Source organism: Protopterus annectens, chromosome 6.part0, assembly GCF_019279795.1.
Source record: "Protopterus annectens isolate FY-2018-M chromosome 6.part0, PAN1.0, whole genome shotgun sequence".
In the NCBI taxonomy this organism is placed as follows: domain Eukaryota; kingdom Metazoa; phylum Chordata; order Ceratodontiformes; family Protopteridae; genus Protopterus; species Protopterus annectens.
The window spans coordinates 388,771,879-388,791,650 of record NC_056737.1 but is presented as its reverse complement, the minus strand read 5'-3'; the positions used below and the strand labels follow the sequence as shown (position 1 = coordinate 388,791,650).

The 19,772-nt window shown below is 43.0% G+C and overlaps 1 protein-coding gene across 7 annotated transcripts in view; it reads left to right on the top strand.

Annotated features, from left to right (window-relative positions):
• RALGAPA1 (Ral GTPase activating protein catalytic subunit alpha 1) overlaps positions 1 to 19,772 on the top strand; it is a 5,382,632-nt gene that overhangs the window by 2,912,234 nt on the left and 2,450,626 nt on the right. The window lies entirely within an intron of this gene.

Below are 19,772 nucleotides of genomic sequence, written 5' to 3'. Positions count from 1 at the left end.
AAAAAAAAAAAAAAAAAAACAACAAAGAAAATGAGGCTTACAAAACTGCAGTACGAGTTGAAAGGAGACACTCTGGAAGTTTCATCTCCAAATAAAGTTATAATACAACAAAATTGTTTTAAGAAGAACACCAAATTTCCATTGTCAATGGTCCCTTTAAAGTCTGCTTATGTGGGAGACTATTCTGTAGTTAAGTGGTTTTCTAAGCACAGAAATGTTTAATTTATTAAAATAAATGTCCTTGACTGTGTGGAAAGCTTGATTTTGATGTAAATAAAGTTGTTTGTCTTTTCGGCTTTTCCCAGTTAGGAGTCGCCACAGCGGAACTCCGGTCTGCTAATGATTGGCAGTCGATTTTTATGGTGTTGAGTTGCCAGCATGACACCCAACCTTCAGAGAAGGCACGCCCATTCAGGCATGTCTTTCGGAGGCCACTTGACCGCGGGGAGGACATGCAGACTCAACACAGAAGGCACTCCAGCCAAGAATCGAACAGGAGAACTTCTTGCTGCAAGGCAACAGTGCTACTGCTGTACCACATGCTTAGTATAGTGTTAAGATATATATTTATAGGATGAGTGTAATGTAATGAATATAGTGCATGTTACTTCACAGAGCTTTTTATTATTTTTTTTTTAATTTATAAAGAGGGATATCATTTATGGAGTGTGTGTAGTTTTAATGCTAATGAGTAAGCTTCTGAAGTTGCTTGTCAAATGCCACACACTTCTGCTGAAGTCTTAGTTTAAATATATATTTCAGTGAGAGTACACCATCACTATGTCAAGAGCATAATAAAAACACAGACAAGAAAATGCTGACATTCCCTTGTTTACTTTTGTATACCTATTGCCTGTTCAGTAGACATTTCATAGACCATTTCATTATTTTTGTTTTTACTTCCATACTTTTCATTTTTTTTTACCTATTTATTGTTTTGAGAGACAGCTGTGCTGAAATCCATGTACTGTGTCCCTTTTGCTTAGCCCTTATAATTGGACAAAACCTGCCTGATGCATCTGTTTGTTGATGCCTTTGCTATAGTCTGTTGTCTCCATAAAGGCCTTTTGTGCTCACTCTTGCTTTTTTCTCTGTCTCTGAGCTTCGTCTTTAGTACTGTAAAACCTTGGCATGTGATTTCCTCATCTATTTTGGTCAACTTTTTGGATGGGTGCATACAAGCCATTCTGAAGTGTTATGATGCACGTCTATGTCCTGTGTGATATTTAACAGGTTTTATGGTTGACTTCTCAAAATTTCATTGATTGTTCCGTGAGTGATAGGGTGAATGTTTTCTTCCCTAGTTGTGCCCAATCTCATTCTTGACCGCCTTCCATATCCTGCTTTCAGAAAGTCTTGAATTTCACTTCTGTCGTACTTCTCTTGTGTAACATCTGTAGTTTTTTATTGCTTGGGTCCAAATCCAGAGTATTGATTGAGTTTCTTATGTTGATGTTTCCATCATTTTGCTAATCAGCGTTTGTTTTTACTCTCATTACAGTCTTCAGTCCCATTTCTTCTTTTTTGCTCCTGTTTGAAGAAACACACATTACTGTAACACTGTATCCCATTCAGTTCCACAAAATACTTTACACCTTTTTGGGTGTATTTTGATGCATCTTCATTTTCTCATGCAGTCCTCCTGTCAACCCCACCATAAGTCACTATAGTGTGTACGTGTTAAGCATTACTGTGAGACTTCTTGAATTGTTCAGGTAGGCTTGTGCACCATTCCCTTTTAGTTTTGTACGGTAGTGCTGTTTTTGCATACTTCCATACTTCTCTGCTATCCTTGAGTATGCAAAACGTCCATGATTTTTTTCCTTACATTTTTGACTTGTTCCTCAATAAATTTTTGATTTTCAGGAAAATCTTGGAGGATTACAGGACAGTCAATAATGGTTATTCTTCAGAAAATGCATGTTGATACAAAATATGCTGACATTTTAACTTTTGCAGTGAACAGGAGTAATATTTAAAAATTATACCATATTTCATCCCCATATTATTTTTGGCTATGTCCTTAATTCTTGAGCAAAGAAGTTGAGAGGTATGCATGGACAGCCCCTCACCATACAAACGTCTGTATGAGGTAGAGTTTTAAACTTGTCTTGGTAACTGAAGTTATTTAGTCTGGTCAGACAGTAATGGTTGACATGTACACACTATAATCATCCACAGAAGGGGGGGCAGCAGGACTGCATAAGAAGATACAAAGATAGACCTAAAAACTCCCAGGAAGTCATAAGGATTTTATAAAACTGGATGGGGTAGTGGCAAAATTAATTAAAAAGAAGAAAAAGACTATATATTTTGCTGTGGTCAGTGTCTGCTGTCACCACAGGCCACAGTTTTATTTGGTTTCCTGTCACAATTTAAATTAAACACTCATGTAAAGAAAAAAAAACATCCTTAAAGATTCAAATCTCTACAATTCCTGGCAATCTCTAGTCATATGAATACTTGGAGATTGCTGGGAAAACAGTTGTGATCTATTGCTGTGGGCACCTTAGTCTGCACATTTCTTGGTAGTCTCTATTCATAGTAATATGTGACTAGAGATTGCATACTCAGCATTGTAACATGTTGTTAAGGGAAGTTTAGACTGTAACAGTGCATGCATGGGTTGAGTACCCATGCTTTACTATGATTTAAAAAAAAAAAACTTGCTAACCACTGCATACACTTATAGATTAACACATTTATTGAGTGTGCAAAGCAGAGTTGGTCCTTGTCACCCTCATAGAACACATCTTGGCTTCAGCAGGGAAAAGCATGTCAGGCTTGGATAAATTTACAGACACCCATCTAATTTAGGTTTGTCTTAAAGCAAACAAGGGTATCATTTTGTATATGACCTGTTCCATAGATTTAGAAATCATTGAGTAATAAATATGTCCCTCCAGGATGTTGTATTTATTTGTTAATGAAGTTCAAGTGTTTGCAGAACCATTTGTTTTATGGAGGTATAGGAGATTATGAAGGGTTATCATTAATGTCACAAAATGCAAGAAGTAAATCCCCATGCATAATTCCAAGTGAGAGACTGCATGGGTATAGTTTCCTACTTGTCTTGGTAACTGTGAGGGTCTTTAGCATGGTGATTTTTTTATTTAGGAATGTCTGGAGTTTTTGTAGCTCTGTGATGTGTTTGGATAAGTGCGTACAAAAAGGGACATTGTATTTTCTTACTGTTCTAATCAGGGTAGAGAATAGGGGAGTAGAACTTATTTTGACTTGAGTGAGACACCTTTACTTATTAACTTGGCTAGACAAACTGATTTTCTGTCAACTGTTGCTATGTGGTTGTCAAAAGATGGGGAGTTGTTTACAAAAGTGTTAAGATCTCGTATGCCTATATCATTCTGTAGTTGGGTGCTGTCTATAATGTAAGCTGATGTCATGTCATGTTTTGTTTACCAAAGGTGACAATGCTGTATTACTTCTCATTTAACTTGAGTCCATTCCCTAATGCACCATTGATTTGTATGATATAGCACTTTTTGGTATCTGCTGCTGAGTGAATGACTGCACCCAGCAATGGATACCAACTGCTGGGTGTTCTATCATCCTCGTAGATTCTGAACAGAAAGGGTCCCCAGTACTGAGCCTTGAAAAATGATACTGGCCACTTTTGCTTTCTGAGATGGCACCTGCTACTTTAATTACATGGATTCTAACTCGTGGACAGTTTGAAAGTGTGTCTCTGGTGCTGTTAGTTAAGCAGCCTGGTGTATTGTCGAGGCCCATAAAATGGTATTTTAAGCTTTGGAGTGCAATTACAAAATGCTCCATAATAATCTTGGGAGGAGGAGGGGACTTGGGAATTTAAACCATGTAAGGAAGTGTCGTGGAAATGATAAACAATGACATAGGAAACCTTCAGTCAATGAATCCAACCCTCTTTGGTGTCTTAAAGGGCAGGTCATGTTTAGTCAACCTGTTGAACTTTGAGAAGATCACCAAAGCAATTGATGAGGGCCAAGCAGTGCATACTGTCTAAACTGACTGGGCCAAAGCATTTGACACAATACCCCACTCAGGCTTTATAGACAAACTCAAAAATGTGCTATAAACCCCTATGTCACTTGCTGGATAACCATCTTGCTCACAGATATGACCCAAGTAGTTAAGATAGGTAAGTGCATATCCACAAAGAAGCCAGTCACTAGTGAGTCCCTCAAGGTTTGGTGCTGGGGCCACTTCTTTTTGGCATCTACTCCTTTGAAGTCAAGGTCAGCATCAAAGAACTCTGGCTGGCAAAGTTTGCAGACATTTGCATACTACATGCAGTCATACAATTCTCCAAGAATGCAGATACCCTCCAAGAATACCTGACATACACTAACTAAGTGGTGCCAGAGCCATGGTATAAAACTCAATGCCAGGAAAGGCATAATAGTATCCACACTGATAATGCACCCGTAAGAGTAAACCAAGTGATCATGGATTTAGGAATTAATGCAGACAGTAACTTAACCTTTGACCATCATGTGTCTTTAGTGGTAAGAAAATCATTCTGTGTTGCGCAACGTCTAAATAAGGGTATGGCATCTAGGTCCAAGGATGTCCATTGTACTAGGTCATTGTGAAACCAATCATTGAATACAGTCTCCCCTTCGGCATGTGCCTGACCAGACATATGCAACAACTGGAGTGCTCAGAGAGGTTCCTCACAAAAAGAATGAGGATGTAAACAGCATGTCCTACTTGGGCATCCTCAAAGCCCTTTCCTTGTACTCTGTTTCTTGCAGACTGCTGAGAGGTGATCAGTGCCTGGCCTACAAACATCCTGTGATCCCACTCTGATGGACCTTTTGCACAGCCATAAACAAATAACATCAGAATTACCCAATCTATGGACTAAACCACATCTGCAGCATAAATCAGACATGTTGGCGGGACAGGCACTTGTCTAAAGAGACTAACTCTTCTCTGGGACAGGCTTCCCATCTACATGAAGCAAAGTTCTTCCCTAACCCAATTCAATTGTAACTTAGGCTACTGGTTGGGAAATTGGAAAGTTACCCCTCCTCTAGCACCTATGTCTCTAGTAGGCAGAGACAGCCTGTAAATGCTTGACCATCTATGCTCAAGCCTACATATACCTTTTAAAATAATCCTATGATGTGAAAATTTGTCAGATATGTCTGGGAAGCCTGTATAGGCTTGAAAAAGCCCCATGGGGTCATTAGACTAATAATCAACTATGTTTCTGTTTGTGAAACTTCTTTAACTTCTAAAACCCCTGTACTTGGTTTTTCACAAAGACAGAGTATCTCTCAGGCCAAATCCTTCCTTTGTCCCTAACGTTTGTTCCAGTTTCTGCCTACAACAATCATTAGAACTTCCAGTCTTTTTTCCGAAATATTCTAACAAAGCGGAATTCATATTCCACACATTAGATGTCCACAGGCAGTTGTGTTTTTATTTAGACAGGACCAAACAAACAAGGAAAACAGATCAGTTGTTTGTATCCTTTGCAGACAATAAATTGGGCAAAGCTGTCACAAAGGTCACTATTGCCAAATGGATCAGGGACTGTATTACTCAAGCTTATTCTTATTCTAACAAAGAGCTTACCACCTCTGTCAAAGCTCATTCTACAAGGGCTATGGCTACTTCGATAGCATTTCATTCTAAGCTTGCCATTAGTGACATTTGTGCTCTTGGCTACATGGTCTTCCCGCACACTTTCATTTCCCACTACAAATTGGATGTGGCATCTAGAGGACGAGCTTCATTTGGTTCCACAGTGCTCAGGAGTGTTTTCCAATGAGCCACCCAGGATTTAGGTGCTAGGGGCTGTCCCATCAGTACAGAATGTAGGCGAGAAAGGATCACATAACATCTTTTAGTTATGTACTTACCATAACTTTAGATGTTTGGGATCCATCTTGCCTACATTCCCAATAACCCACCCTCCTTCCCCCTTCCTTGGAGATCAGAGGATATCAGAAGGTCCGAATCCTGTTGTTTCATCTTGAAACATCTAACAATGTTATATAAACAAGTTGTGCATGTGTGCATGAATGCGGACAAACAAGATCTGGGGGATTAGTGGTGGTGCATCCTGGGATAAGAAATAGCTCAGCCAATAAGAGGCCTCGCTCTATAGCATAGCATGCCGAGTCGGAGCCAAGGGATCGGCTCCGAGCCCATCAGTACAGAATGTAGGCGAGATGGATCCCAAACATCTAAAGTTATGGTAAGTACATAACTAAAAGATGTTAAGTTGTCTATCTCGCCTTCATTCTTGCTGGATGGGTTCGGAGCCGACCTCGCCCGACTTCCACTCTAAAAGCTCGAGAGTTGGTTCCACCGGCTCGAGGCTCCCCTTATATCCCACAATGCTAGGCGAGAGTTACCTCAGATCTCGTTTGCCGCTACAGCTTCGAGGTTGGTTTTTTCTACCGGTTCCTGGTGAGTACTATTTTCTTGTGAAAATTAGTCTTTAAAAACCCCTTTAATTTAATTTTTTTACTTAGTTAGTGTAGGTTAGAAAACTTTTATTCCCTACCCAAAAAATTTCCAAGTGGAGTGTGTGTGTTTATTGTAGTTTAAATTACTAGTATTACTACTTTTTTTATTGTATTAACCTGACAGGGTATAACTAGTGTGTTTGTGTGCGTGTTTGTGTACACCTGTTCAGACAAAATGTCTAAAGAAGCAAAGGTCTCCGGATTCAAGAAGTGTGATGCGTGCTGTCAGAAAATGTCTCTGACAGACGCTCACACTTCTTGTGTCTATTGTCTGGGGCCTTTGCACCTGCAGGACTCCTGTGCTGTGTGCCATGGCTTCAGCCCCAGGGTCCTGCAGGAAAGAAAGAATAAATTAATTCTTAGAGGCTTACTCAAGCCAGAGGATTCCCTGTCTGTTTCAACAGGAAGCCCTCTAAGGCATCTAGGTCTTCGGCTCCGGCAACTGAGCCGAGACCTAAGGTTTCTCAACCTTTGCCTTCATCGGCTCCGGCTGGAGCCGATAAGTCTCAGTCCACAGTTTCTGTGGCTCCCTCGGCTCGGCGGAGCCGAGGTTATAAGTTCCGTGTCGGCTCCGACCAGACCTTCGGAGCCGACAACTAGGAAGAGGTCCAGGTCACCATCTCTTGGCTCCGTTCATTCGGCTCCAGGATCTCCCCTGCTGTCTGAACGGAGCCAAAGGTCTCACTCCTCTAGGTCATCGAGGCTGTCGGATCATGACCTTCAGAGGGTAGTGAGTCGACTACTTAAGTCCGAGGCACTGGCCCAGATGCTTCAGAGCCCGACTCATCAGTCGATGCCTGCCCCGGTCCATCAACATATTCCTCCTTCGACTCTCTTGAGTTCGGAGCCGGGTCGTGTCGGAACCGAGACTGTGATTACGTCGGAGCCGATACAATTGTCTTCGGCTCCGGCGGCGGCTCCGGTTTCTTCTTTGGAAGAATCTCGGCGCCGGACTTCCCTCGTCGGCTCCGAAAGGGTGAGTGGCATCGGACCCTTGTCCGACCCCCCTCTCCCTCTCGGGGCTTCGGCGCTGGTGAGTTCGGCTCCGACATCGGCCTCGGAGCCATCACTGTCGGTGCCGAGGGGGGTTCTTAGCTTCGGGCGGGGACCTCTGGCTCTGCCTGACAGGGGTGCATTCGAGGTCATGCGGAGTGTGTTAGAGCCTGGCTCTACTCCACAGTCAGCTCCGTCCGCCCCTCCCTCTATGGTGCCTCAGGCTAAGTCGACTCACTCCCTCATCCCGGACCGCAGAGAGCCAGCTCCTCAGGAGCCCCTGTGGGATTTCATCCTCTTCGAGGCCTCTCCTGATTTGGCAGAAGAGCCCCTCGGAAGAGGAAGTGTAAGAGGAAACACATTGACTCACCTGAGTCCATCACGTCAGACACAGATTTGGATGATTCTGAGGGTTCCCCGTTCCCCTTCTGAAGATGTCTCATTTGCAGACATTCTGGAGATCCTGAAACAGAGGGAAATTGGCCAGCCCTCAACCCTTCGGAGGACGAATCTGTGTATCTTGAGGCGTTGGCTCTCGTCCTTCCACTTCCTGGGTGTCCCCCTTGACCCCCTCATGCAGGTGGTTGCTAAGAAGGCATGGGCGGCTCCTGATTCAGTGGACCCCACTCCCAGGAGACCCTCTAAGTTCATAACAGCTCCAGCAGACAAACAATTTTTAACAAAAGGAGTTTCTGTGGATGCTATGGTGGTAGCTGCTGCCACAAAGAAGGAACTAGCTGATCCTTCAGTACCTGTCCATCCACCTAACAAGGAATCTAGGTCCATGGATAGGTACGGGAAGCGGATGTTCTCCTCAGCGACATTTACCATGCGTTCGCTGAACTACCTGTGTCATTTTACTCGTCTTCAAAGGGACTTGATCAAGGAAGCGAGTGAAATGTTAAAGGATCCTACAGCTGCGGGTTTCCAAGACAAGATGAACACGCAGCTGGCTATCCTTAATTCCATATCCAACTCCTCCATGCGCCTCGTTTCTTACGCTGGCTGATGGAGCGAGCAGAGCCGCAGGGACAGGTCTGGCCTTACGTAGGCACGCCTGGATGCGGCTATGCAATTTTGGACCCTTTCAAGACGTCTTTCACGAACTCCCCTTTTGATGGATCATCTCTCTTTGGTCCTCAAGTGAAAGAAACCCTGACTAGGTGCGAGACCGATGGCAAGACCCTTTCTGCCGTCGGAGTCCGTTCGACTCCTTCCAGGCCTTACCCCAAAGGCCAGAAGGGTGGAAAGATGTGGTTCCGTAAACAATCTCAAGGGACTTCGCCTGACGCACAGAGTCGTTTTCCTACCAGAGGCAGAGGTGGGAATAACAATGGTAGACGTCGCCCTAGGGGCAGGGGTCCGCAGAACCAGGGCAATCGGGAAGACTTCCTGACAAGCCCTTTCAGCATCCCTGAGGTGTTGCCCGACTGCCCATCTTCGGAGGCAGTCGGGAAGATTGTCACTGTACCCAGAAGCCTGGCTATCCCTGACTCAAGACAAGTGGGTACAGTCCATCATTTCAAGGCTATTCTATCCCCTTTCTTCGCTTTCCAAATCAGTCAAAAATCCCTTCCAGATGTTCCACCCGCTCAAAGGGATCTAGCAGCTTTGGAAATTTCAAAACTGCTTGCAAAAGAGCAATTCAGCCAGTGCCAGCAGACCAACAAGGATCCGGAATCTACTCAAGGTTCTTTTTAGTTCCAAAGAAAACAGGGACTGGAGACCGATATTGGATCTCAGTGTCTTGAACAAATCAGTCAAGAAAACAAGATTTCGGATGGTCACGCTGCAATCCATCCTTCCCCTTTTGGGCAAAGGAAACTGGATGTGCTCTATAGACCTTCGGGATGCGTACTATCACATAAAATGAACAGACGCTCCAGAAGATTCCTCCGCTTCAGGCTGGGAACCAGTCATTTTCAGTTCAGGGCCCTGCCCTTTGGTCTCACCACTGCCCCGGTGTTTACCAAATGCATGGCAGTGGTAGCTTCTCACCTGAGACGACAAGGATTCCAGGTGTTTCCATATTTGGACGACTGGCTCCTCACAGCTCCCACCAAGCATCTCCTTCTGATGGCCAGAGATTATACTTTTCGCGTTTGTCAAAAACTGGGTATTTCAATAAATTGCGAAAAGTCTGTTTTGTCGCCTTGTCGTACTATTACCTACATAGGCGCAAATCTAGATACGATAAACATGTCTGCAAGGCTAACATATCAAAGGATATCAGACATTCACAAATTGGTATCACTCCTTCTCAACAACAACAGAATCAAAGCCAGGTTAGTTCTAAAGGTGTTGGGAATTATGGCAGCGGCCATACCTCTCCTTCCATTAGCCAGATACCACATGCGGATCCTTCAGTGGATGCTTTTTACTCAATGGTCATACCAGGAACTTCCAATGTCTCACACCATTGTGATCACGCAGGCGTGCAAAAAGCATCTCATGTGGTGGATGTCTTCCCCCCATCTTCTGTCGGGAAGACCTTTTGTTCCACCTCCTCCGGTTGCTACACTGACAACGGATGCCTCCCTGATCGGGTGGGGGGGGCATTATCAGGGCAGGACAGTCCAGGGCACATGGCAACCAAACGAATGCCACTTGCACATAAATGTTCTGGAGATGAGAGCAGTGCTTTTAGCGTTGCAAGCCCTTCAAGACTCTCTTCCCTTGGGAACAATTGCAATCCAGACAGACAATATGTCTGTAGTGTGGTACATCAACAAACAAGGCGGAACCAGATCATACCCCCTGTGTCGAGAATCACTCAGACTGTGGCAATGGGCGATTTCTTCTCAGCGTTTTCTGATAGCAACGCACATCCCGGAAGTCCAATCATATTGCGGACAAGTTGAGCAGAGCTATTCTCATGCCTCACGAGTGGTCTCTGAAAGACTCTGTAGTGAGAGAAATTTTTCTCAAGTGGGGTCAGCCTTGCTGCGATCTTTTTGCTACTCCCCAAAACAGCAAGTGCAGAGAATATTTCACTCTGTTCCCTTTACCAGGCCAACCCAGCAGAGACGCTCTAGTCCAAGTTTGGCCCCGGGGACTTCTTTATGCATTTCCTCCCTTCCCACTAATCTCTCAAGTGATACAGAAAGCTATCGCTCAGAAGGCCTCATTGATCCTCATTGCTCCTTACTGGCCTCGACAGGTGTGGTTCCCCTTTCTACATCAATTTCTATTGGAGCGACCGTGGCATCTGGACCTAGTTCCAGATCTTTTGACCCATCAGTCGGGTCAATTACATCGCTCCCTCCCCTCTCTGAACCTCAGTGCTTGGTTCCTCCAGTTCCAACCTTAGCTAGGCTTCCTCAATTATCTCACTCTGTTCGAGATATATTGATAGCTTCCCATAAATCTTCCACTCGAAAGATTTATTTGAGTAAGTGGAAACGCTTCTCATATTGGGCACAAGGAAAGGACATAGATCCTTTCACCGCTTCCATCCAACTAGTCCTTGATTTTCTAGCTGAACTCTTCCATGCAGATTCATCTCCCTCTACACTTAAAGTTCAATTGGCAGCTATTTCTAATTTTCATGTGGGTATTTCTGAATCTGCCCTAATGTCCCACAAACTCTGCAAAGCCTTTTTGAAAGGAGTTTTTCTTCTCAGACCTCCTATAAGAAATCCTCCTTCTCCTTGGGACCTAAATTTAGTTCTTGCTTCTTTGATTCTTCCCCCTTTCGAACCTGCAGCTTCCTGTTCCTTAAAATTGTTATCATGGAAAACTCTTTTTCTGGTAGCTATTACATCAGCTAGAAGAGTTTCAGAACTTCAAGCACTCAGTTGTCGTCCTCCTTATCTTTTGTTTCATAAGGACAGAGTATCTTTATGAACTAACCCGTCCTTTTTGCCTAAGGTGGTCTCGACATCAAATCTAAACCAAAGCATTGACCTCCCTGTCTTTTTCCAGAGTATTCCAATAGGTCTGAACAAAATTACACTGCCTGGATGTTCATCGTCAATTGAGGTACTACTTGGATAGAACAAAACAATTCAGAAAATCTGATCAGCTGTTTGTCTCCTATGCGGAAAGCAGAAAGGGACTTTCAGTTTCAAAGGTATCATTATCCAGATGGCTAACATCTTTGATTTCCCTGGTATATGAAATTAGACAACAAAAATTGCCTAATAAACCTAAAGCCCATTCCACCAGAGCTTTGGCTACTTCTTTAGCCTTCCAAGACAGACTGCCTATTGACACCATTTGTGCAGCGGCTACTTGGGCTACTCCTCACACTTTTAAGTTGGATTTAGCTTCTAGGCATAGAGCTAATTTTGGTTCCACTGTTCTCAGGAGTCTGTTCCGTTAGGCCACCCGGGACAAGGTGCTAGGGACGCGGTCCCATCCAGCAAGAATGAAGGCGAGATAGACAACTTAACATATAGAAGTTATGTTCTTACCATAACGTTCCATGTTAGTTGTCTTCTTCTCGCCTTCTTCTTGCGTCCCACCCTCCTTCCCCCTGTCCTGGACAGACCTAGAGGAGTTGTGATCGTGACCTCTCTTTCTACCACCTCTTTCTACCACCTCTTTCTTAGGCATATGCTGTTGTGCATATTTCCTGGATCAGGATGTAGGTCACCCTTCTTTCTTCCTGTTGTTAGAGGTGGGCTCTGTTTTAGAGTTATTCTGTTACTATTATAAGCTGGGGTTAGCTTACAAACGAGATCTGAGGTAACTCTCGCCTAGCATTGTGGGATATAAGGGGAGCCTCGAGCCGGTGGAACCAACTCTCGAGCTTTTAGAGTGGCCGAGTCGGAGCCGAGGTGGGCTCCGAACCCATCCAGCAAGAAGAAGGCGAGAAGAAGACAACTAACATGGAACGTTATGGTAAGAACATAACTTCTATTTATCCCTGTTGCTCTTCAGCCAGGGTACCAAAACTTTACCTTCCCAGTATTGTACTCAATTTGTGATGTCAGCTCACAAATGTAGGGGAGTATAGGTGGACATATGAACATAATTCCTCAAACTATCCCACCTCCAGCCAGAACGCAGGTCATGTATTCATTAGACTGATTGTTGTTAGGTCATTAGTACCGTTGCTTCGAATACTCAGATAAGTGCCACATTGGAGAAACTTCCTTTATATTTCTTAAGTGTTTTTCTTACTGGTATTAGGTGTCAGCCAGGAGAGATAAGTGCAAGTGTGGTAGGCAAATCCCATTCAAAGACTTGTGTACTTAGTGTGTTTTTTTGCTTAGGAGCAGAACACTACTGCAAAGCTTGAGCCATCTGCCAATCCTTTGTACCCAAGACCTTGCAGTCCTATTCATCCTTGCTTAGCATTTTTTTGGACATCCAACATCTCAAACACTTGTCCCACTATAGTATGACAGATTGTGCTTCCCCAAACATAACTCCACCACTCAGAAAAAAAATTAAAAGGCTTAGGCCAGAGACTCAGTTGGCCTTTTCTGACTCTGATGTACCTGCTGAAGTTTCAGAACCTCCGATACATCTAATTTCTCCTTAGATACCCTCTACCGACAGCCTTCTGGAGGCTGAGATGGCATCAGAGTCCTTGACTGAGGATTCGGCAAACAGAGGTAAATCATGAATCGTCATATTGGTGGGTCCAGAGGGAATCCCTCGGATCCTAGTTAGGGAAGAAATCCCAGGTAAACTAATCACAGTACATCAGGGAAAGGAGCCACCGCTTTAAGTACGGCTGGATGTCATCCCCAAAAAGAATTGTCTGAAAACTAAACATGTTGCTTCCCCTCAACTCCTTCTTCTTCTTCTAGGAAGAAGGAATGGATAGATTTCTCTCAAAATTTGTTCAAGGCCATTTTGGCTCTGAAGCCTCCTCCCTTTACCTGTCAGCCCCCTCCCCCCACCTCTCAAATGATTGCTGTGCATTTATCTTCTGAAGATGAGGAGGCTTGTGATTCTGACCATTCTTTGGCCTACTCCTCTCAGATGCACTGTCCTGGCCAGTTCCCTTCAGAGGATCAGGATTCTATTTCACCTGATTCTTCAGTAGAAGAAACTTCTTTTGGAGAGACCATCTTAAATGAGCTGAAGCGTTTTCATTGAGAGTCTAGACAGATGTCGGTGGTGCAGAAAAGATACTACAACCTATTGGAAATGGGCACCCTAGACCCTTCCCCTGTACCTCCTGCTTTTAAAGAATTTTGGGATGCTTTTCTATCCACATCAGCTGCCCCTGACTCAGAGTCTGCGACTTCCAAAAGACCAGACAGATTTTATGAAGTCCCTGATGATCTTAAGTTTTTGTTTAAAAATCCTGTGGCTGACACTTCTATGGTTTTCCTCTCATCTGATAAGCCTTCTTAACTCCTTCCTAAATCCAGTGCTCTCCCTCCAGATAAAGATAGCACTTGCTCTGGATAAGTGGGTAAGAAGTTGTATATCTCCCCTACTTTGGCATTCAAGGCTATAATTTACCAACCCCAGATGGCCAAATACTTGATATCCAATTTGACTTCTTTAAATAAGGCAGCGGTGGATTTGCAGAGTACTGATTCCAAACAACAAATGTTATCCTTACTTAATCAGGCTTCACAAGTGGCCAGGCACAACATTAAATGTAGTTATGATGCTGTAGAGGCCTTGTCCAGATAAGCTGCTACGGGCTGTGTAATCCACAGGTATGAATGGTTATGTAGCAAGCCTATTCACTGAAAACTTGAAAACAAATAGTGAATTTCCCTTTAGAAATGAATCTCTTATTTGGCCCCCAAGCTGCCAGTCTTTTCAAAACTCATCAAGACCAGGGTAAAACCATGAAGGACGTCGGGCAGCTTTTGTTAATCTCTGAGCATAGGTACAAGAGGAATTAATTAACCAAATTTACCTCTTTTGTCGTAAGGAATGATAAGCATAGCCAGAAACACAGGAAGGCCCCCCAAAAGAGATTCCCAGATAAACCACAGAGGGATGCGTCATCTGGGAGGCCTCCCTTTGAGGACAAGTCCTTGTGACTGTGTACAACCTTCTTTCTGCATGGATCCCAGCCAACCCTTCCCCTTTCAAAAAGGCTGACTCACTGTTTCTCCACCTGGGAAAAGATTACCACAGACAAATGGGTGCTGTCTATCACAAAAAAAGGTTGTGTCATTTCATGGATACAGATTCCCCCTCTAAATGGCACACCCCCATCTCCACACTGTCAGATTCATCTGCTTCCACACATTTTACAAGCACAAGGCACAATAGAGCTGATGCCAGATAAATTTGTGGGAAAGGGGTTTTACTCCAGACTTTTCCTAGTGCTGAGGAATGAAGGACAGTGGAGACCCATACTGGATCTCTCCTTACTAAACACAGTCTTAAAAGTGCCACCTTTCAAAATGCTCTCACTGCACACTTTACTACGTTTCATTCTGCCACTGGCTTTTCTAGTATCCCTAGATCTAAAGGATGTTTACCTCCATATACCAATTTTGTTCCCTTTCAGGAGGTTCAGGTTTTCTACTGGATCATTTCACTGTCATTTTACTGCTTTGCCTTTTGGGCTTTCCACAGCCCCAGGAGTTTTCACCAGACGTGTAGCACCAGTGATCACCTTCTGCCGAAGCCAGGGATTTCAAATTTTTCCTTACTTAGATAATATGTTAATCCAAGCTACTTTGCCACAAATTCACCTACAGCATCTCCAGTTCACCCCCTCCTTTTCCACTTATCTCTGTTGAGGTTCATGATCAAGTACAAAGCTCCTCCCTGCAATCATCTCAGGACCTAGGTTTTCTAGTCTGCAGGCTGAACACAAAATGACTGCAGGTGTTTTTACTTCAAGAGAAGGTACAGAGCCTTACAAACCTTGCCTCCCTCAACCAGTGCTCAACCAGAGAGATCCTAAAGGCTCTGGGGTTCATGGCAGCTACTGTCTCAGTGCTTCCAGTAGCCAGACTGCATATGAGGAAAATCCAGTGGAACCCAAAAAGAGTTTGGTCTTAGCACTCTCATCCTCTGGACCCAGTGATTCCCCTTTTATCCTTTCTCAGATGGAACTTTTATGTGGAAGGATCAGGTAAAACTCAACCTAGGGCTTCCCTTCAATCCTCCAACCTCACTTCAGAAAATCAGGAAATACATATATGCCTTAGATGAGGCATGGGTAGGAACCCAACAAGTGCTGGAGATCTGGCAGCCAGTGCTACTAAAAGAACACATCAACACGAAGGGAATGAGGATCCTCATCCAGGCTCTTCAGGTCTTTTCACATATATGGAAACCAGATACCTTACGAGTGCTGTCAGACATCACGACAGTAATGTACATAAAAAAGCAAAGCAGGACCAGATCTTAACAGTTTTGCAGATTGACACAGAAAGCCTATGGCCTTGCCACCCAGAAAACATATTGCTCACAAGCCGTATCCATCCCTTCACAGACAGTGTGTGAACAGACTCTTTAAGCAGGTTCTTGGAGGACCTTCATGAATAGACCCTTAACAGATAGGTGAAGAGTGTCCTGAAAAAACTTTTGGGGGACTCCTCAGATAGATTTGTTTGCGTCAAATACCAGCAAACAGCTTCCACTGTTTTGCACCAGGGTCCCTTGCCCCTCAACTTAGATGATAGATGCTTTCATTTTTCTTTGGACAAGGAAGTTCCTCTACACCTTCCCTTCACTACCTGTCATTCCAAGAGTTCCTCTAAAGATATAAAAAGAAAAAAAAAATCTCTTGCTTGGGCATGTACTGCAAACTGCCACACCAAGGAGATCTCATCACAAAGCAAGAAAGGGTTACTGTTTCACCCCAGTCTGTCATCCTAAAGCCTAAATCTGTGAGTGATAAATTTTTAATTCCTTACAGACACCATTTTTATGAGAATGTTAGGTACTCCAAGAGGCTAGGATACCAAACTCTGGAAAATCTTACATAGCCAAATGGAAAATATTCTTCTCTTGGTGCCAAAGCAATGGACAGTATCCCAACCTTCCATTCTGAAATGTCTGTGTGGGCTCCTACATACAATTCTGACCTATTCTTCCATCAAAGCCCACCTGTCAGCCATCTCTGCTTTCTTATGTCTCACTCCCCATCTATGCCCAGATCTGAGATCAAGCTATTCCTTAAAGGGGTCCTGCATCTTACACCACCTAGAAAACCCATTACCCATACTTGGAACCTCAACTTTATGCTGGAATCCCTTAACTTAGCACCAATTGGCAGCATCAACAAACCTGGAAAACTGTCCTACTTTTGGCCCTCACTTCAGCTAGGAGAGTTTCAGAGCTTCAGGGACTCAAGATCATTCTTCTCTTTCTTGGTTTTTACAAAGACAGACTGACCTACAGGGCTAAGCCTTCATCCATGACTAAAATAGTGAACAAGCTGTCTCTCAATCAGGCCATAAATCTACTTGCCTTCTTTCCCAACCCACAGAATTTGGGGGGAGGGTGCTACACTCTGCACATTCACAGGCATCTAAGATTTTATTTGAACAAAACAAAATCCATTTGAAAATCTGATCAACTGTCTTTCATGGACTTTAACTGGGCCAACCGATATCCAAGAAAGCATTGCATGCTGGATCTCTAAGGCTATCCCATTTTGCTACTCTACATGGCAAGTCCTTGCTTGCCCTCATGTCCTTGAGCTCACTCTACCTGAGCAATAGCAACCCCTGGAGCTGTCTACAAAGGAGTGGATGCTAGATCCATACTAGAAGCTACCAGCTGGTCATCTGTGCATACTTTCTCTAAACACTGCAGGATTGATGCCTTCACTATGTTAGTCCTATCTGACCTCTTGGACAGTTCTGCTGCCTTTTAACCAACCACCTTTACTTTCCCTTTAGCTCTGGGAATCACTCATGTTAGAAACAATGCAACAGTGATTTTAGCCAGATCATAGTACAGTTGTGTAAGAACTTACCATAACAGTTGATATCCTTCCGATCACTGTTGCAGTATTCCTTCCCACCCCCTTCCCTTCTACATCTAATTTTCCCCTTATGCTGTCTGTTTCTCCCTCAGTTCTCGTCCCATGGGAAACACCCTAGAATAGAAAGGACTTTATATGGCTCTCCTAGCTGACCAGTTTCCTTTCTCAGGAGTCTTCAGGCTGCTGGCTTGGAGACAATCTGAGGAATTATGCTAGTACATCTGCCTGTATACCACTATGCTTGAGGCTGAGGTCCCATGTCAGACGTGCAACACTGGGACGCCAAAGCTTTGGTACCCCAGCCGTCAGCAGCATAGATAACCCATGTGTTAGGAATACTGAAGCAGTGAACAGTAGGACACCTACTGTTACAGTAAGTTCTTACACAACTGTACTTTTCTACGTAATAGCTCTTTATCTTTCTGTAATACTTTTCAGAAGCGTTAGCAGAGAGAGAGATACTAGCCTCATTCTACACTCCCTAACACACACTGCAAACAAATAATTTAAATGAGCACAATCTCAGTCGAGGCTGCTTAAATGACTGCTGGTACTGCTGTCATACCAAACTGTCCAACAAAAATGATCAAGTTACTGCCTTGCAGGGACTAACTGGCACATCTTCTGTGTGGCTGATTGTGCTCCTTAACAGCTTACACACTGGGCAGCCTTCACCCTTTGTCCCCACCTTAGCTACAGCTTTGGTTTCTAATATGAATTTGGCAGAAATTTATCTGCAAGTATATCAACAGTATATTTAGGGTCAGAGTGGGTAATACCCTTATGCATTAATTCAGGACATTGCTGAGTGTTCCTTTTTATTCACTTAAATTTTTTTTGATGATCCTGTGATTTTTGAAATTCTGTTCAGTGTTTTATAATGGTAAAACTGAGCAGACAGTAAGGAATAGGATATAACAACATTGAAAAAAGGGGATTTTTATAATGTCTTGAGAAGCATTTTGTCAAATGTGATAATTTCATTGTTTATATTTTACATTAAAAAAAATCCCAGAAATGTGAGTGGTAGAGAATGGGAATCTATTTTGGAATTTAGGGAGTTGAATTGGCAAATTCTATTGAATGCAACACAGCTACCAGGAATTAATGACAGTTTATCATTGAGTAGTGTATTAGCCGTAAGATCAACAGATATGAAAAGTTGTTATATTTGGCTGAGGACTATATCAAATACTTATAACTGTGTTATTTGCTGTTTTTTTTTATTTCTATACATTTGTTATACATGTTTTTGTTACCATGTATAATTAATGTTTTGAAGGTTTGGACTCTGTACTATTAATTATTGACACTTAATAGGTTTAATTAAACTTGTTTGTTATTTTTTATTAATACTTCAATCACATAATACTCATGTAATTTTTAAGGTATTTATATTTTAAGGAATTATTTTTAGTCTAGACAAGAAATGGGCATATTGAATGGATTTAATAGTGCTTTGAATTTATTTAACAGTGTCAGTAATGATGCTTTATTTTACAAGTTGTGGGAATATTTTATGATTGTTTCATAATTGCTTGGATGAAAGGTGATGGGTGACCCTTTGCTCTACATACTTGAATGGAAGAAAATTAATTGATGTAATTCTGATGAAGTTCCAGTAGTAGTGAGTAGTATGAGATGAACCACCGTGGCAGGGCTAGCCACCCAGCTTGTAAACTTTGGCTTGAGATGGGATGGCCATGGTGGTGCAGCTGTTAGCATTGTTGCCTCACAGCAAGAGGTTCTTTGGTTCGATTCTTAGCTGGGATGCTTTCTGTACGGAATCTACATGTCCTCCCTGCCATCACATGGGTTTCCTGCCGGTGCTCCAGTTTCCTGCCACATTCCAAAAGACATGCAGTAGGTGGATTGGACACTCTAAATTAGTCTTAGGTGCGAGTGTGTGTGCAAGTGAGTAGTACAAATGAACTACTGCAGCACGGCTAGCCACCCAGCGGTGTAAACCTTGGCGAGTTGATTGTCACTGTTGAAGTACCACCCCAAACTCATGTGCAAAAATGGGAAAAGGGTTGAGGATGGATAGATTCTGATGAAGTTCCAGATTGAAATAAAAGAACAAAAGTGTTTAGTGTTTAATTATATATGTGATTTGTTTCTGATATTTTTACTTGCTTTTCATTTACTTTAGAACTGTGTCCATTTTAATACATAATGCTAAGTAGAAGGCAAGGGTCTTAGATTGTGGCAGTTCAGATTTACCGTGATAGTGGGCATTGCTAATCTCCTTGGTTTCTCTGATATAGTTTATATTGTTCTTACATGCCATCTCACAAGTTCGATTGCATACTCTAAAATCCTAACGCTGGGTCCTTTAATTTTGATTCATTTTGTCCCATTTATAGTGATCTGTAATTAAATGTGCATGTTCTTCAGTGTCATACTGTTCTTGCTTCAGATGT